Here is a 15,132-nt window from a genome sequence, read left to right as displayed (position 1 = left end):
GCTGAGCCACCCAGGGATCCCCGTGGTTATTTTTTCAAACCATGAATTCGTCTTGCCCGTCTATGAAATACCTTGGTTGGCAGGGCAAGGCGCCCAAATGCTTGCACCATTTTGCAACGTTCTCCTCTCAGGAGAACAGGAGCGTCCTGAGACGGACGGTCCCCACCGTCTCTCCTCCTTGCTCCCCTGCCTTCTACATTCAACAAGCAACACGGAACAGAGCTGGTCTTTGGGAACTTGAGGATGGTCTGCCCTCAGCTCCGGGGAACCTACACCTTTCCACTTGCCTTGGTCTGCGTTTGGCCTGTGGAGCCTGGGCTGTGGCCCTTTCTGGGAGAATGGACTGTCGTTCCCGGGTGGGCTCTCTGCCACCCTGTGCAGGGCTGCCGAGCAGACGGGAACGGCAAGGAGGACAGAGGCTGTCACCTTCTGAGGACTGTCAGAGAGGGGCTTGGCCCAGAAGACATTGCTCCAGGTCACCCCTGCCCCGGGGCTAGGTGGCCACTTGCAGCCCCTGTCCTGGGGGTGGGTGGGGGGGTAGCGGATTACAGGAGATTTGAATCAAGTTTGAGCTGGAAAGTGGGAAATTACTTTTTGCTTAAAATTTGGGGTAAGGAAACACATTTTACTTTTTTAAAAAAAATTATATTTATTTATTCATGAGAGACACAGAGAGAGGCAGAGACATAGGCAGAGGGAGGCTCCCCATGTAGGACTGGATCCCAGGACCCCAGGATCATGACCTGAGCCAAAGACAGATGCTCAACCACTGAGCCACTGGGGTGCCCCCACATTTTACCTTTTTGCTTCAGATCAGTTGAAAAAAGTCTCAAGTAGGAAAAACCAAATGCAACTCTTTCCATATTTGTTCTCACCAGGGCTCGGAAAATCCCCAGGTGTTCAGGGTGGCCCACCGGCTAGCCTCTCCCAGTAACCGCCATGCCGGAAGGGTGGCCAGGGAAGGCATCTGTGTGCAGAGAGCCAGCTAGAAGGACAGGACCTGTGATTCCAGAGACTTCTGAGCTGGCACAGAATGACCTCACTTGACTTTTCCTGGGTGAGGGAAGGGCCCCCACTGGGAGTGGAGGTGGGAAGGAGGGCGCTGGGATAAATGTCAGCAGCACAGTGCTGGAGACTTCCTGAGCCATCAAAGGGGATGGGGGCTGGCTCTAGCACCCCGCAGGAGGGACCTCTCTGCAAAGCCTGGAAACAGTCACCTCCTGCTGTCTGTTGGTCTGCTCACTTCTCACTTCTGTGTGCTGATTGGCAGCTGTGCCAGGATGAAAGAAAAGGGACTGATGACCTGCACCACAGGAGGGGGAGGGAGGGCAGCTGAGGACACTGGGGCTGGGAAGAAAGTCAGCAAGGTTGTGTCTGGGAGCTGGCTGAGGAGTTGCTAGAAGCAGCACATCCCTGAAGCTGATGGGAAGGAAGCAGGCCTGGAATGGTGGGGTGTCTGGGACTCACCTGCCAACAGGACCGCGGGGATCCCTGAAAATGCACAGTGGCCAGGCCACAAAATGATGGGCCAGAGGTCGTGTGTGGAAAGGGAGACCTTTTTTGCTTCCTGGGCAGGGTTCCCTAAGTCACTGTGTGTGTGCATGTGAGTGTGGCAGTGAGAACCTCAGAGGCCGAGCCGGGGGCTTCAGGGTCCCTCTCCATCAGAGGCTTCCACAAATTTACGAAGTCCTAGAGGTCTGTTTTGGGGGCGGGGGTCCCGGCCTCTCCTTCCTTTCCTCTCTGCAGCCCCAGAATTCCCGGTGCTGCCTTTGAGGCCTGTGGGTCTGGAGGGCCACATGCCCAGCCCTCTCCATCCCTCCACCCAAGTACAGACTCAGAGAGAGAGAAAGCTCTTTGCCTCCCTTCCGCTGGGACCTCAGAGTCCTCACGCAACCGTCCCCAGACTTGAGTTGGAAGCCTGTATTTGGGGACCAGTCGTCCACAGAGCTCAGTCCTGGACCTGCCAGGAAGGATGGTCAGAACCTATGCAGTCTCGGCAGGGCAGCACTGGGGCTGCGGGAAGGGGTTCTGACGCTGGGAAGTATTAAATAGGAGCTTTCTTATTTTGACCATGGAGCAATGTCCTTCTACACATTGGTAGAGACTCAGCAGAAAAGTAGTAAGCTTCCTGTCACCGGTGATATGTAAGCCGAGACTGGCTAAACACTAGCCAGGGATTGTGTGCGTGTGTGTGTATGTGTGTATTTCAGGGACGAATTTACACGATTATTGCCAGTTTGCACCAGATGAATGCTTCTCATTCATGTGTCGTCTTCCAGATTTTTGACATATCTGGTTCCTGTTTATTTATACACTATTTTTCTTTAAATAATTCACTCTTTTGGACACAAGTGTATGTTTCGAGAAACATTGAAATTTCGAGAAAACTTGAAATCAGTATCATAAAGGAAAGCCAGAATTGCATGTTATAAATAGAAAATAACGCTTAAAAACTCCCCGCTGCCGCCACCACAAACCAAAGATCCTGATGTTGCTGCTGGGCCGTGTCGGCTGGATCCAGAGGGAGATGGCGAGACACACCTGCCCCCTGTAAGGCTTCCTCCTGGAGGTCATCAGGATGGTTGGGAAGGAGCTGAGGAGCCAGGGCCTCCTCCCTGGGCCCCACCCCAATCACCTGGACCAGGTCCCCCTGGGCCGGCTCCTTACCCCTGTGGGCTCACCCCAATGTGTCAAAGGAAGTGTTTGATTGGAAAACCATCACTAGGGTTCTTTGCAGCTCTAAAATGCCTTCCAACTTCATTTTAAAGGATTTTCTACTCCCGTATGATTTTTTAATTTTTGAATTTTAAATTTAAAAAATTTTAATTTTCATCAGCCCTAGTCCAGGGAGGGAGCTGAGGTCCTCGCTGGCTCCGCCGTAATAAGCACCTGCCTTGCAGCCCTGCCTTGCAGCTGTCCCTCCTGCTCCAGACACCTCCTGTCCTCCCTGCTTCCACGTCTGCTGCTTCGCGTAGGCTAAATGTCGGTTTGAAAAATAGCATCCCATTAAAAGATTATTGTCTGCTTCCTTACTCAGGCCTCCGAGATGGAGCCTGTCCTCATTTGATTTGGTTCAGGGGCACTTTCAAAAAGAAGGGGTGGTGGGGGCGGTGGGAGGGAGACAATTTATCACAGAGAGTTAGACATCGACGAGAGGAAGGTTTCATCCGGAGCTTTGTTTATACTTGGAAAAGTGCTTTAAAATATTCTCCCCGGCAGGCCGGCCGTCAGCACCCTGTTAGGCGCAGCACCCATTCCCCACTATAGCAAGGCCTGACCTGAAGCAAGTTCACCACGTGACAATCAGGCCCGAGGAAGGAGAGGCAAATGAGTAGGTAATGAGGCGCTTTACACAGGATGGGTTTCCAGGAGTCCTCTAAACAGGCAATCCCTTGTGACTTTTATTTTTTTATTTTAAAGATTTTATTTATTTAATCACGAGACACACAGAGAGGCAGATACACAGGCAGAGGGAGAAGCAGGCTCCCCATGGGGAGCCCGATGCAGGACTCGATCCTGGGACCCCGGGGTCACTCTCTGAGTCGAAGGCAGAGGCTCAACCACTGAGCCACTCAGGTGTACCTCCCCCCCCCCCCCCCCCCCCGCCCCGCACCCGCCGTGACTTTTAATTACAATCCTATTTCTTCTGAGGGTATGGTAAGGACTTAAGAAGATGACTGTATCTCAACCAGATACATTTGGGGGAGGGATTTCCTCCTGGAAATCGCTAACCTGCTTCCTGTCTTCGTAGATTTGCCTGTTCTGGGCATTGCACAGAAATGGAATCACACGATATGTAGCCTCTAGTGTCTGGGTGCTTTCACATGCATGTAGGGTCCATCCGTGTTGCAGCGTGCATGAGAACTTCATTCCTTTCTGTGGCTGAAAAGGAATATTCCACTGGGTGGCTATGCCAGGTTTCGCCCAGCCATCCGTCAGTGGACTGGTATTTCGGTGGCTTCCACTTTTTGGCTATTGTGGATAATGCTGCTCTGAATATCTGTGTACAGACATTTTCATTTCTTTTGGGGACACACCTAGGGATGGAATTGCCACATCATATGGTAAGTCTAGGTTTAACCTTTTTTTTTTTTTTTTTAAAAGGTTTACTTTTTTTTTTAAAATTTTTATTTATTTATGATAGTCACACAGAGAGAGAGAGGCAGAGACACAGACAGAGGGAGAAGCAGGCTCCATGCACCGGGAGCCCGACGTGGGATCCGATCCCGGGTCTCCAGGATCGCGCCCTGGGCCAAAGGCAGGCGCTAAACAGCTGCGCCACCCAGGGATCCCTAGGTTTAACCTTTCGAGGAACTGCCACACTGTTCTCCAGAGCACGCGCACCACTTTACACTTCCACTGGCAGTGTATGAGGGCTTCAGCTTCTCCACATCTTCACCCACGCTCATTGCTGGCCTTGGCTCTAGCCACCCAAGCGGGGACAAAGTGGAATCTCCTTGTGATTTTGATTTGCATTTTCCTACGACATAACCTGGGACTTGAACTCACGTCTCTCAATTCCCAAGTCATTGCTCGATCCCCAATACCAAAGAAAGAAGAGGAGGAGCCATGATGGGGGAAAGGAAAGCATCTTCTTCCACCATTCCCTCCTACTGTGTCTAAGGGAGGTGGATTTGTTCAAGCCCCCCGTATGAAGACTATACTGAACATGATAAGAGTGCCCCAGCAGTCTGTCTTAGATGCCCAAAATAGCCTTAAGAAGGTGAGAACAGGGGCACCTGGGTGGTTCAGCGGTTGAGCATCTGCCTTCCACTCAAGGTGTGATCTCTGGGGTCCTAGGATCGAGTCCCACTTCGGGATCCCAGCAGAGAGGCTGCATCTCCCTCTGCCTGTGTCTCTGCCTCTCTCTGTGTGTCTCATGATTAAATAAATAAAATCTTACCAACAAAAGGTGAGAACAGAGAGACTCCATGGAAACATGGGACCAGTTTATCTAAGATGTAATTGTAAAAAACAAAACCAAACCCATAATGGTACCCAGTGGACAGCAGACCTTGATCCTCCTAGTAGGCTAACCCCGCACAGTGATTCTCAAGAGTGTGTGTTCTCCCCTCCCTTCCTCCCTCCAACCCTCTCCCGGAGGCTTCCCCAGCTGGAGAGCCACCATCTCTGCTGGGGCTGAGTCTGGTCCCCCGGGGATGCTGGGGCGAAAATACTGCTGAGAACCGCTGCTCTTGGGGCTGGTCTGTCACAGGGTCATGCATTTGATCACTCTACAAGTAAATTACCGGTTGACTTGAGTCTTTTTCAAAGGCCGATTACCATAGTTTTTAACCTTTGAATCCTCAGTGCCTGGCATACAAGTTGGCTTTCCAGAAATGTTTGTTGAAGTCATTCATCCACCCATTTAACAGATATTTATGCAGCATCCATTTTGTCCCCAGGTACTAGTCTAGGCTTCCAGGATACAGTGAACGAAAACGGTTGAGAATTCCCTGCTCTCATGAGGCTTACATTCTAGTGGCTGAAGAATAAAATGTACAAACCTGTATTTGAGACAATGAATATGAAGGGAATTTGTAAGCTGTGCATGCTATGGACAATGAAGGATTCTATGCATGAAGAAGTGGTGATAATACAACAATACAGCAGGTACGTGATGCACTAAGTGCCAGTCCCTGTCCTAAAGTATAATATGAAGACTGTGTATAATATAGATGAGGATTATGTGCATAATATATATGAGGGTTAGATACTTAATGTGCATGAAGATATGCACATAAGGTATTCGAGGGTTTTAAAATTTTTTTTTATTCATTGATTTTATGGTGTCAACTGCCTTTATTGTTCGTAATGGGAAGTGGAAGGGGAGGTGACACCACAACTCTGGCTCCAGAGGTGACTCCGAAGACCCACTCTGTCGCTGTTCCCTCCCACCGAAAACTAACCAAATTTTTAAATTGCAATATAAAAATAAATAAATAAATAAATAAATAAATAAAAATAAATTGCAATATAATTTTTTTTTTTAACAAAGAGCAGAGCACTAAACAAAATAACATAACGGGTCAGACGGTGTAAACGTACTGTGCCCTGCCATGTGAGATGGGCGACTGCAGGGAGATCCAAAGTAGACGAGCTTCCTGGGTTGGTGTCCAGTCATCTCTGATCCCACCACACTGGACAGCCAGAGGGCCAGCTGTGGTCGGGGCTGAACCTTTGGGGAGCTGAGTTCCTATAAGTCAACCTACTTCGTGTATATGAAGCTTTTGTACATGAGGATTCAATAGAATGTTAGACACACACATACACAAAATGTAAGAATCCATTAATCCTCCCAACCACCCTACAAGGTAGAAGGTTATTATTATCATTTCCACGTCACGGAAGAGAAAACTGAGACACAGAGAGGTTAAGGAACTTGCCCGGGATCACACAGTGAGTAGGTGAGAAAGCCAGAACTGGAACCCAGGCTCGTGGCCACAGCCCCTGTGTGCTTGACCGCTGTGCTATGGCCCTGTGCGGTGGCAGGAGGCACATAGGAATTTGGCATGAGCTGGCTTCCTGGGCTTTGAGGGCTGGCTGCCACAGCGTCTTTCATTGGTGTGGGCCTGGGATGTTTGGGTTGGTGGCAAGCCAGCCAGACCACCGGAGCAGAGGCAAGGACCTCCTTCAGGACACACTCCACCACCTCAGCGCATGAAGCCTGTGACCTCATGCTCTGGAAGCTGACCCTCCCAGAGTGACGCTCCTTGCAGCCCTCCCGCTGGCTTTGTCCCAGGTGTCTTTGCAGGAGCCCGTGCTCATGCCCAGCAGCTGCTGGGTGACCTCACGGCTGTGGCCAGGGGCTGAGAGTCAGGCATCTTGCTTCCGGGGCCTTGCCTGCTCAGTGTTCCACGCAGGGCAGAGAGCCTCCCGAAGCTGCAGCGGGGAGGAGGGCGGGGAATTGGGGGGCTGTTGGGGTTGGCTCACATTTTCTCTCTGATAGGGTGAGTGACTTCTGGGTGTCTCCCTGTAAAGGGTGGGTGGTCCTTCAAAGGCTGATCTGGACACCTTTGGTTCTGTCATTTAAAAAGAGACAGCAGGAGTCTGGGAGGTGAGGAAACACGCTGAGGAGCCTCAGGCTCCAAGAACCTAGGCTCTGAGAGCTTCCCGGTAAGCGGCCAGCAGGTAGGGCCTGCGGAGTCTCCCTCACGCTCCACTCCCCTGCCTGGGCCAGGCTGGGCGCAGTGGGCACCCAGGGAATGCTGAATGAAAGGGCCGAAGAGCAAAGGGAATCCACCTGGTCCAACTCCCTCCTTTTATAAGCAGGAAACAGGCCCAGCAAGGAAAGGAGACTCAGCTAAGCCAGTATTTCTAGCCACAAAACGGGAGACCCAGAGAGCCAGGCCAGGCCTCGAGTTGCAGCAGAGGTGTTCTTTACCGGGCACGGGTGGCCTAGGTGTGCAGGTGCCTCTCCTAGAGGGGACGGGGAGTCCCTGCCTCTCCTCTCCCCCACACTTGCTCTCATCTCCAGGAACATCTGCTCATTAGCAGCCCAAATTGGAAAGCCAGGAGGTGGGGAGGAGCCAGTTAACCTTTGCAGTTCAAAGTGCTTTTATGGCGGGGGGGAAACGCGGTGGGGCAGAGGGGGTGGGGGGAAGAATGATGATTAGGATCACAGGGTTGGCCATAACTCATTGAAGACCTACTACTGTGAACAGGCCTTTTTGTGTGCATTATTTTTAATTCTTCAACATTCCTAAAATAAATTATGGACAATTGATGGAAACATTTTTAAACAGAAGGGAAAAAATATGCGTGGGCCCAGGTACCCCAGTCAGGTGCTCTGGGGTCTTGTGGTCATCCCAGCAGAGGGCAAAAGCTCCTACTTCATGAGCTGTGGGCTGTCTGTGGTCCTGGGGCCTGCAGCCTCCCGGTCTCAGGTTCAATCCCAGCCCCACCACACCCAACTGAGTGGTGCCCTTTCACACTGAAAGGCCGGGGAGAGAGGATTAAATACACCGGCTGAAAAGGATCTCCAGTCGGTAGGACCGACACACGGTAGGTGTTTGGTAATTGTTAGTTCTCTTTTCTCTCCCAGCTGCAGCAAGCCGATGTCTACTTCCAAGAAAGATGACTGCCTTGCACCGTCTTCTAAGAAATCAGCATTTTAACTGATGACTTTTAGAAACCACTGTGTTTGGAAGCTCCAAGAAGTGCATTGCCAAAGGTAATTGGGAGCAACAGAAGAACCATGGACTTGTACACTTAAGAAGACTTGGGATCCCTGGGTGGCGCAGCGGTTTGGCGCCTACCTTTGGCCCAGGGCGCGATCCTGGAGACCCGGGGTCGAATCCCACGTCGGGCTCCTGGTGCATGGAGCCTGCTTCTCCCTCTGCCTGTGTCTCTGCGCCTCTCTCTCTCTCTGTGACTATCATAAATAAATAAAAATTACAAAAAAATATATTAAAAAAAAAAGAAGACTTGAAATGTCATGACGTTTCCTGGCCAATATATATATGAAAGAACCTTAAAAGAAGTTTCCCCACATTTGGTAACAATCCTGAAGAATTCCTGATAATAAGTTGTGGAGCTGAAAAGGAGTTTCCCAAGCTGTCAATGATTTAAAAAAAAAAAAAAAAAGTTGGTTAAAAAGCTAAAGTAGGGGCACCTGGGTGGCTCAGCGGTTGAGCGTCTGCCTTCGGCTCAGGGAGTGATCCTGGGGTCCTGGGATCGAGTCCCTCATTGGGCTCTCCATGGGGAGCCTGCTTCTCCCTCTCCTCTGCCTGTGTCTCTGCCTCTCTCTCATGAATAAATAAATAAAATCTAAAAAAAAAAAAAAGCAAAAGTAATTGAGAGAGACAGTGGGGGGTAGAGTAGAGAGGCTTCCCCCAGGTCCCTGAAGGGCCTGACCGCCCCCTTCCTGGGCCACCTCTCTCTGTATGGGGATCCTGAGGTCTGGGGACACCTGTGCAGTAGCTGGGCAAGAACCCCTCGGGGCTCAGGGCACCCCTTGCGTGTGCCCTGTGCGAAGGCTGGGGATGGAAGGCATGGGCAGTGGGGGCTTGCGATTTGGGAGTGGAATTGAGGAAGGAGACGGGGGTCTCAGGCACCAGGGTGAGGGTGTGGGGTCTGCAGCTTTAAGGGTCTTGCACTGCGGTGTCTCAACACCACTTGGAAGATGCTGGGAGGGTCACAGTGGTCACAGTCTCCCCAGGACGGGGTGTGGAGTCCCAGAATGACAGAGATGAACATTTTTATTACCTTTGCCAAATAGGGACTCAGAATAGGTTACGTTTGCTTTCAGAAAAGCACTAAAAAAAGGTAATGTTTCCTCCACTTGAGTTTTGGGGCAATACTTACACATGCCACAGATGCGTGTTACCAGCGTATTTAAGTGTAATGTAATAATAGGGGATCTATACCTTTTTATTTTTCCTCTAATGATACAGCCAAAGCCCTCTCTCTTATCTGGTGCCATCCCTTCTGGTTAAAGAGCAGGTTAAGACAATCATTATAAAAATTTCATATACATATTTAAATATTTTATTCTAATTTGCAAAGATGATCATACAATAATCTGGCTTTTTTTTTAAACTAATGATGGAAAACTCTAAATATGTACAAAACAGGCAGAAGAGAATAGGGAACCTTCATGTGCTTTGTGACCCAGCTTCAAATATTATTGAATCACGGCTGAGCTCATTTTGTCTATATCTGTCCTTCCAACGTGCTGTTACTTTGAAGCAGATCCCGGATGTAATTTTGCTTAATCCCTGGCATTTCAGAGCGCATCTGCTATGGACTGAACTGTCTCCCTCCAAAATTCTTATGTTGAAGACCTGGCCCCTGAAGCGACGGCCTTTGGAGATGCGGCCTTTGGGAGATAATTCCGGTCAGATGAGGTTGTGAGGCTGGGGGCCTCGTGATGGGATCAGTGCCCCTGTGGGAAGGGACACCAGAAGGCTTGCTCCCTCTCTCTCTCCAGCCACAGCCACCATGAGGAAAGTCCACATGAGGACGCAGTGAAGAAGGTGGCCATCCGTAACCCAGGGACAGAGCGCTCACCAGGGACCGACCTTGCTGGTACCTTGAGCTTAGACTTCTGTCTCCTGAACCCTGAGAAGGAATCTCCTATTGTGTAAGCCACCCAGTCCCTGGTACTTTGTTTCAGCAGCTCGTGCTACTACAGCACCTTTAAAAGACAAAGGTTGTTTAAAACAAGCAACTAGAACAATAATGTTACCGCATCTACAACCTTGGATGGTTGACTCCTTCATTTCAGCAGGTATCAGCAGGTAACAGTAGGTGAACTTCTCATGTGGGGCCAGGGCTCCTCTCCTGCCTGCGCTTTGGCTCCCTGGAAGTCTGTGCGGCCTCCCAGGGATAACCACATCCCTAATGCATGATCTACAACCTGTGGTTTCAGGTTTTGGATTTTGTTTTAATTATTCTTTTTTAATTTTAATTTATTTTTATTATTTTTTAAGGTTTTATTTATTTATTCATGAGAAAAACAGAGAGAGAGAGAGAGGCAGAGACATAGGCAGAGGGAGAAGCAGGCTCCATCCCAGGACTCCAGGATCATGACCTGAGCTGAAGGCAGATTCTCAACCACTGAGCCACCCAGGTGGCCCCCATTTTTTTACAAATCTTCTTTATCCATTCATCTGTAGATGGTCATCTGGGCTCTCTCCATATTTTGGGTATTGTTACCTTGTACTTTAACCAGCATATTTACAGGATACATTTCTTAGTGTGAAATTATTGGGTTAAACAAAAAATATATATATTTAAAGGTATATATATTTAAAGTTTTTATTGATACTGCAAGTGATTCTCCAAAATCATTTCACTAATTTCTACTCTTACCAACAGCATGTAAAAGTGTCTACTGCACACCTTCTCAGCAACCATTACCACCCTTTTTTATCCTTACTTGTCTGATAAATAGAAAGTGCTATCTTACTGTTGTTCTTTTTCTTTTATTATTTATTTATTTAGAGTGAGCTTTAGCATTTTTTTTTTTTTCTGTTTAATGGGTATTTGGACTTACTTTTTTTTTTTTTTATGAACTGTGAGTTCATATCCTTTGCTCCGCTTGTCTTTTTAAGTAGATTTATGAAACTCTAATTTAACAGTCCTTGCCCTTTGCTTGTCTTTGTGTGACATAAATTCACAGCGAGGTTTGGATGACTGTTCATCAGAAATGTGCGCTTTCCCTTCCACTGTGTGGAGTTGCCTCTGTGAAGAGGTTGCCAGCTAGGGACTGCACTTTGGGGTCAGTTTTCCATCAAGGCAGGTGGAGCCACGTGACTGAACCAATGGGCTGTGAGCATGGATGACAGATGCTACAGGTGTCTGGGGAGTTTCTCACCAACCTTCTCCGTGATCCCACAGGTCAAAGCTGGCAAGACCTCTGTCAGCCTAGCATCTGGGTGATGTGCAGGAGGGGACCCGTTCTGTTCTGCGCTGCTGATTGAAACCACTAGTTAATCGAACCATTAAGCATTTTACAATTTATCTTTTTTTTTTTTAATAGTAGCCAGCCCCCTCTAGTACCGGAAATACCTAACAAGTACCCTCTTCTAACTTATGTATCAAATATGTGTTGTGTTTGTTTTTTTGACCTTTTCCATGAGATTTATTTTTTAATCATGCAGATTTATAATTTTTTTATATGTTCATTTTTAAAAATGATGTTTGCATTTTGTGTTATGCTTGGAGAGAAGCTCCCTACCCCAAGGTTATTTTTTAAGTCATTTATGTATCTTTCTAGAACATTTAGGGTTTACATTTTTCATTAAAATTTTTTTGCTTCATTTGTAAGTTATTTTAGTGTAAGATATAATGTGGGTTTCTAGCTTAGGTCCCTCCCCCTTTAAATTCTTAGGAGTTTGTTCTCATCCCATATATTGAAGTCTAATTTTCATCACTGATTTGAATCACACTTTTGTCATTTACCAAATTCCCATATGCATTTGGGTTTATATATGGACTCTTCCCTATTTTGTGGATTTGCCTGGTAATTCGTATACTGTGCCAAAGGGTTTTTGTTGTTGCAGGTTTATGACAAATACTTTTTTAAAAAAAGATCTATTTATTTAGGAGAGAGATAGAGAGAGAGACCATGCACACATGTGCAAGCAGGGAAAGGGCAGAGGGAGAGGATATCCAAGCAGACTACTGCTGAGCACAGAGCTCGATCCTGCGACCCATGAGACCAGGACCTGAGCTGAAACCAAGAGTTGAATGCTTAACTGACTGAGCCACCCAGGCACTCCTATGATAAATACTTTAACATGCTTGGTGAGGAAGTCTATCTTCATTTTTCTCTATCATTTTCCTGGCTCTTGTCATATTTGCTTTTGCAGAGAAACTTCAGAATAAGTTTGTGTAGTCAAGAGAAATTATGTTGCTACTTTAACTGGAACTGCTTTGAGTAAAGAAAACTGAAATTTTTTACAGTACTAATATTTTGTATTCAAGAATATGTGTCTTTTAGTTTATTCAAATATTGAGGCACCTGGGTGGCTTAGTGGCTGAGCATCTGCCTTTGGCTCAGGTCGTGATCCCAGGGTCCTGGGATCGAGTCCCACATCATGTTCCCTGCAGGGAGCCTGCTTCTCCTTCTGCCTCTCTCTGTGTCTTCATGAATGAATGAATGAATAAAATCTTTTTTAAAAATTTATTCAAATATTATTAAAATTTCTCACAGGAAGGTTAAATTTTTTTCATGTAGATCCTGCACAGTTACTGTGGAATTCACTCTTAGGGGCTTTATTTTTCATTCTTATTATAATTGAGATCTTTTCTTTCTTTGACTGGCTGTTGTTTGCATATGAAGAAACCACCTAAATCAATACTGAATGTTTCTAAAGCTTTTCAGCTGGTTTGGATATATAATCATATCATCTTCAAATCGTATGAAATCTGCTCCCTCCTTTCAAATATACTTGCTCTACCCTCTCATTAAAAATCCTGTACATTTTTCCTTCTTGATTCTCCTTTCACAGATATGGAAAAGGAGGTTCAGAGAGGTTAAGTGACTGGCCCAGGAATTGCTTGGCTAACGAATGGCCGAGCAGGATTCTGTCCTAGCCTTCTGGTTCTTTCCATTCAGCTGTGCTGCCGCTCGGTTGACCATCCCTTGGAAAGCAGCTCTGAAGATTTTCCATCTTGATAATGAAATGTGACTTTTTGAAAGCTGTCAGCTGAGGAGGCAGAAGGGAGTGAGGGAACTGTGTCCTGTAGAAGTCGCTACTGATTTTGCCCCTGTTGGCAGAGGGTAGGTTTGTGTGGGAGTCTGGCAAGGAGGGGAGGGCTGGGGGCAGTGAGGGTGGGAATGTGAGAGGTAGTGTGAGAGCCTGCACATCCTTCAGCTCATTGTCCAGCAGCCTAGACTTGGTGTGTCGGAGACTCTGGGGACAGTCTGCTGGCCCCTTGGGGCTGACTCTTGTCCTCTTGCTTGGTGGTCCCATGGAGGGTCATGCAGCTCTCGGAGCACTGGCCCCTGTGGGGACTTGGGGGCCTTCCCTACACACACAATCCTGTGTCAGCCACTTTGGGATGGTCCCAAGGAGAGAACAAGAGTGCCCAGTCCTTACCCTAGAGGCCCTTGTTCTGAAGGGAGAGAGAGAATTTAGCAGCTACTATGTGCCTGGCTGGATGCTGACTCCTCACCACTTGGTCCTCACCACCAGTCCAGGCTGAGGTAGAATGAAGTCCCTAAGCGGAGTCTCAGAGAGGGCCCCAGCTCGCTGTGGCTGAGCTGAATTCCAGCTGGGGGTGGGGGCTCCAACCCCCCTGCTCCTTCTGGGCACCCCGCCACCCACCCACAGCTTTGCACCGTACAGGGAAGTCCTGGGTGACCGCGCTGGGCCCCGTCAGGGGAGAGAATCAGGGCAGCTGCTTGGAGGGGGAGGCGTAGGAGGCTGTGAATGGCCTCAGGGGAAGTCAGAAAGGAGGCAGCGGCGGGCTCTGAGACGGATGGGCAAGCAGTGTGGTCTGGCAGTGGGGAGAGGCCACAGGGATTAGACTCCGGCTCTGCGGTAAAGGGTAACTTCTGAGTCCGCCATGCTGGAGGCCACGTTCCCCTGAAGGCCTGACCTTGGCGACACGGTGAGGTCAGTAAGTTTAGCTACTTTTCCATCCTCTCCCCAGGCCCAGACTGCTTGTGACCCCATGGGGGTCCTTTCAATCAGCTACAGGTCAACCCTACTGCACCCCCTCTGGCCCCCACCCGCGTCAAGCTCCCCTCCTGGGCCCCGCACATGTTTACACCACTCGGGCTGGTGTTCCCGGAGCCCCGGGAGCCTTCCGGGCTGTCTGTAGACACGGAGCGGCTACCATTGGCTCTGCAGGAGGTGTTCAGGCCGGCAGGAGGGTCTCCCGGCACCCCTCACTGTCTGGGGGGCCACCCTTTGCCTGCTCCACACGTGTCTCTGTGGGTTTGGGAAGCTGGGCTGTCCCACCTCAATGCTGACTTAGAGAAAGTAGGGGCAGTGGCTTTCCCTTCTCTGGCCCTCAGATGTCATTGGCTCCCCTCGACACAGGCAAAGTGGAACAGCAATCCCGCGTGGCAGCCCGTTGCTGGGCGACTCGATTTCACTATCAGGATGGAAAATCTTCAGGGGTTATTATCTTCCAGGGGGCTGGTCACCTCCATTAGTGACTCCTTCAAACGCAATCCAATATCCCAGTGAATATGACTTTGAAACCAAATCTGGTGTCCCCAGCCTTGCCTTAATCCCTGTGAGCCTCCTGCCCATCCCTCAGAGCTGACCCAGCACTGGCCCCCCGCGGCTAGTTCCTAAAATGACTTGGCTTAGGAGGCGGGGAGGAAGGGAAGCGTCAGCTCGGACTTAACGGAATGGACAACGGGTACTAAGTCTGAGGCCACTACCTTTAGAGATTTGGGCCCCCCTGAAATGTAGGTGACAGGCGATCCACAAAGATATACGCTCTCTGCAAGCATGAAAAACCCTTAGTCAAATATCACACTGACATGCACGGGGCCTGCCAGGGTTCTAAGTTCTAAACAGGATTGTGGGAGCCAGTTTCTCATAAACTTTCCAGAGGCCAAGGGCTTCCTTCCCTGTCTATTTACCCCCAACACAGTGGCTCAGAGAACATCAGATTAGCACTATGAAGACAGATAAGGTTTCTTGTCAAGATTTACACAGACAC

At 48.9% G+C, this 15,132-nt stretch overlaps 1 long non-coding RNA gene across 2 annotated transcripts; it reads left to right on the top strand.

The window, feature by feature from the left end:
* Window positions 1-723: 723 nt before the first annotated feature.
* On the top strand, window positions 724-8,397 carry LOC112651359 (uncharacterized). Of its 2 annotated transcripts, none has more exons than XR_004815059.2 (3): window positions 724-1,057; window positions 5,406-5,613; window positions 8,045-8,397. It is a non-coding gene; the product is annotated as an uncharacterized LOC112651359 (long non-coding RNA). The 2 variants fall into 2 exon arrangements; XR_007410166.1 differs by lacking the exon at window positions 724-1,057 and adding an exon at window positions 4,227-4,723.
* Window positions 8,398-15,132: the final 6,735 nt, after the last annotated feature.

The sequence above is a fragment of the Canis lupus genome, chromosome 4, assembly GCF_003254725.2.
Source record: "Canis lupus dingo isolate Sandy chromosome 4, ASM325472v2, whole genome shotgun sequence".
NCBI lineage: Eukaryota > Metazoa > Chordata > Mammalia > Carnivora > Canidae > Canis > Canis lupus.
Note: the sequence above shows the minus strand (reverse complement) of the source record. Positions and strands in the feature narration are given on the sequence as shown.